Source organism: Rhea pennata, chromosome 18 (genome assembly GCF_028389875.1).
Source record: "Rhea pennata isolate bPtePen1 chromosome 18, bPtePen1.pri, whole genome shotgun sequence".
Lineage (NCBI taxonomy): Eukaryota > Metazoa > Chordata > Aves > Rheiformes > Rheidae > Rhea > Rhea pennata.
The window spans coordinates 7547365-7551872 of NC_084680.1; positions in this window are offsets into that span (position 1 = coordinate 7547365).

Here is a 4508-nt window from a genome sequence, read left to right on the forward strand (position 1 = left end):
GGGGTTAAAGAGATGGCCAGCACTGCAGAGCAAGGGCAGAATTGGGATTAGATGCCAAGATCCCACCACATCCACCTTCTACCATCTATTTCTAACCTCTGAATAACATTGCCCCTCAGTGGAGGAAAGCAGCAAGAAATAGGCTATCAAAACATTGGTGGATAAATGGTCCTTCTCCACTGCAAACTGTTGCTTGCAGCTAGTATTTTTTTGGTAATGAGTTGCTTTTAGATTTTTTTCTGAGATGTATATTCCATCTCTTTGACACTGTCTCAGCCTTATCTCTGCTCCTTTTTTTTTCTTCCTTAAATCTCTTTCTTTGCCTTTAAAATGCTCTTTTCCCCAGCAGTTACAGACATATAGCTGCTGTTGTGCTCTTAGCATGCAGCCGAACAGCGTAGAGAGCAGAGGGAGGCCACCCGGTGCCCTCTGCACGGCAGACACTGAGCAGGCACTGGGCACAGCCATCCCTCTGCCTGAAGCACCGCTTAGCACTGTGGCACTGCCCTCACCCACCACCAAAGTAACATGCGGCCAAAAACTAGCAGCAGGATGCTACTTTCATAAAGGAGCTTAATAATAATAATAATAATACAAAAAAAAAGATGAGAAAGCTTATCAAAAAGACTCTTTTAAGTCAAAAATAGGGATTTCATTTTCTCGGACTCAGCAGGAAGGCTACGCATGCAATCATAGATGAGATTTTTCACAAGTGCTTAAAGTAGTTACATTTCAGTAGGAGCTGGGCATCTAACTTTCATAGTAATGCTGGGTGCAGTACATCTCTCCTAGCTTCAGTTGCTTAATCTTGATACCTGGCTTAACCTGGCCAGCTAAGCTCCGTATAGAGCCAGAGGGGAGAGAGAGGAATTATCAGATGGACATCTCAGCTAGAAGATACAAATTGCTCTCTTCTTCGGCAACAAATCTGTATTAAATGCACTAGTAAGGCCCACAGGAATATGGATTGAAGAAGGAAAGATGGCAAAAACAGGGAAGGCTGTACGGAAATGTGTAGAAAAAGATGCTGCACATACCTATAATAACAGATTCATCCAGTGCGTTAGGAGCACTCGGTTTCCCGGGGGCAATGGGGAGAGGAGTGATAAAGGAGAGTAAAGAAAGCCCAGAGGAGCTCATAGATGCTTCTGACTCAGTCTTCCCTGGAGATGGTGTTGTGAAGATATGGGTGGAAGGTCGTAGTTACAAAAATAACAGGTGTTCTCAGAGATAAGATGTCAAAAGTGATGCTGGAATTAACAAATAAATTTAAGAGCAACAAATTGCAAAGGTCCTAGGGAGACCTTTTGCCTTCATTTCCTCGATGAGAAGCTATGCAGGTTAGGCTTGAAGCAGAGCACAGGAGCATGGTCATCGCTTGGGGAGAAGGAGGTCGCAAGGACCGTTGGCTAGGATGGACCCTGAGCATCCTATTCCCGCTATTCCCGGAAGATCCTTGCCCCGTGCCTTTCCACGGAGCAGGTGCATGGCTCCGAAACACCGAAGCCCTGCAAAGACATCAGTGTAAAGCATCCACATGACGCGAGGCTTCGTGCTGATCCTCCAGACAGAGAAGGCAGCAATATTTCACCCAGAGGCACTGCATATAGTTGAGAAAATGCCTCCTGGCAGACAGCTTCGAGCTGAGCGAAGCTATGGCCTTTCCCGGTGGTGTCTTTTCAGCAGGATATTTCCAGACTGCAACAGGGAGTTTAAAAATGAAGTTGTGCAGGTCACTTGCCAGCCTTCCCACTACCGAGTCTATAAAGAATAGCAGCTAATGTTTCTTCTGTGCTTGTGTTTCCTGGGAAGGGTATGTTAATACAGCCTGCCTTTATTATCCTATCTGAAAAGATATTTCATTTTACCGGTTTTTACTATGCAATCTCAATAACTGGAACTTGTTTAAAGGCTCGCTGCTCCAGGAAAATGCATTACATCCTGGCTTTTAAATCCGCCAGCTCCTGTTTATTGTTATTAATAATACATTGGGAAAGCTGTTCTTTTTATCTTATTTTGGTCTTCTGTTCAGAGATTTTTTTTTTTGAGGGGGGAGGGGAGGTTGGTAGCTCTTAAATCAAATATTTTAAAAAAATAAAATATTTGCAAACAGCACTTCTGTATCCTGGAGGTTACAACTCTCTGCAGCCCATTAAGAAGTCTTTTGCAGTGATGGGGAAAGGGGAAGGGAAAAAGAAAGAATGAAACAAAACTGTTTCATAATCATTTATGAACCCAAAGTGTTCAGCGAAAAACTTTTTAATAATAAAGAAAATACCCAAATTAGTTTCCATTTAAAGTTTTGGCATCTTTAATTTATAAATACCATTTAAGCAGAGAAATGTTGATGAGGGCTAGAGTAATTATTCGCATAAGTGGAAATGCAGAATTTTGGTGCTTCTGAATAGTTTATTCTATTTCTGCTAACTCCACTGAGCTTTTTTTAAGCTCAGCTCACCCAGGGAATTGCCGCCTGCATGTTTATGTATTTACTTTAGAAGATACTTCTCTTTTTTTTCAAGCTAGCGTAGGCTTTTTAATCTTTCACTCATTTTAGCATTGCTTTTGTGAAGGAGGATATTAGTGGTCAGATACTTTCCCCAGTTATGCTGGCGTAAAATCAGAGTAAATCAGCTAAAGTCAATGGAACTTCTCCACATCTAAGCTACAGTCTGGATAAATGACATCCAAATACATGGATGTCATTTGTACCAGGCTCGAAGGACCTGGTAACCAAGGATCACCCAGTGTTTACCTTCATCTCTTTCCTACTGCGCTAATCAAAATGAGAGAGAGAGGAAGTTTGGCCAGTAACAATATTTTTCTTGTGCTCTGGCTGTATAAATGCAATCCCTGTATTATTATTTTGAAGCTGGGAACCTCTATGCAATGATTTCCCAGCACATTAGTGTCCATGTACTAAATGCTAAAGTGTTTATTCTGTGCATTGCAGAATCAGGTTATTGCTGAGTCTGTCCATCATGCCAAGAAATTACTGCTATAAGTGCTTTAAGAGCATGGCCAGTACAATGGAGATATAACCAAGCTGAAGGACTGCAATACTCCTCCTCAGTGTAGGGAGGTCAGGCACTTTATTTAGAGAAAAGAAAAAGAGAGGGAAAAAAAAAGAGGCCGAAGAAGCGTTCAGATGCACAAAATCTCATCATCAAATGCACATTGCAGTGGGAATCAAAAAAAAAAAAAAAAAAGACACAAACAACTTTATACTGAAATTGAGTGGAAATTGGAATAGTGAAGGAAATATGCTTTCTTTTTCAATTCCAAATACTCATGCAGTCTTTTGGCCGGGATTAAGAGGTCAGTTATTGCAGCCTTAAAGGATAAGGACTGGACTAGATAGGAGAATCAGCAGCTGTTTATTCTGTAAATGTTTGAATATGAATCAGGTCTTCCTTTTCAGTGCTTTGCTTATTACTTTTATTTACCAGGATAATATCAGAAGTCTAATTAATTCTCCCCACCTCTCTCAATTCACAGTGTCTCAGTGCTTCAGCAAAGCTTCTTAGAGCTTTCTATCTATTGAATGAAATATCCTTGTTTATAAGGATGGCTATGTCTTTATCTTTTCAGCTGAGATTGCCTTAAAATGTACTGGTGCAGAGCACACAGATAATTCTGAGGGAATAATCATTTCTTTTTCTTTTTTTTTTTTTTTTTGCATTTTGTTATCAACTGGTGGTTTATTTCTGTAATCGTCTTTATCAGAGTCCTTGCTACTCCATGGTTAATATTCAAGAATAATTCTTCTCTCTTTCAAAAGTTAAAAATATCAGCCTCCGTGAGACAAACTCAGGTATTAAGTGACTTGTCCAGAATTGCACTGGAAAGGATTTTAAGGGCAAGATTCAACAGACCTGAATTTGACATTTGAAACATTGGTGTCTAGTCCTCAAGTACTTACACAGGCTCTTTCTGGAGTGAATTGCTGCTGTCTGGTGGCATCTCTGGAGACAACTACTTAGACTAAACACATAGCATTTACAGAGCTAAAGTTAAGTGTAATAAATCCATATCCAGACTTCTGCTCCAATGATTGAGTCAGACGACTCGATTTTAGCTAAAACACAGGCCTGCGCTGGGCAGGCCTTTGCAATTGCTTTATCTTGCCCAGTTTCAGTCCATTCCTCATCACCACCTGCCAGAGTTAAAGTGGGAAAAAAGCATTTCCCAAGATAACCCCACATCTATCCAGTCCGTAGCAGACCCTGGGGGCTCCTGTGCCACACCTGGGTACCCGCTCGGTCTCCCAGGGCTGGACACAGCCTCCACGAGGAAGAGGAGGAGGAGGAGGGTGGCCTGGCTGATGCTGGCAGGAGATGCACCCTGCTTTCCCACGTCGGGCAGAGGGTACCACTGTCACCTTGAGCAAAGAGCGACCGCTTCCCCGCGCTGCGGTGACAGCCCCTCCTCTGAAGCCGTGTCGGCTTTGACTGTAAGCTCTTTAAGCCGGGTCTCTCTTGTGATACTTGCACATCCTGTCCTAGAAA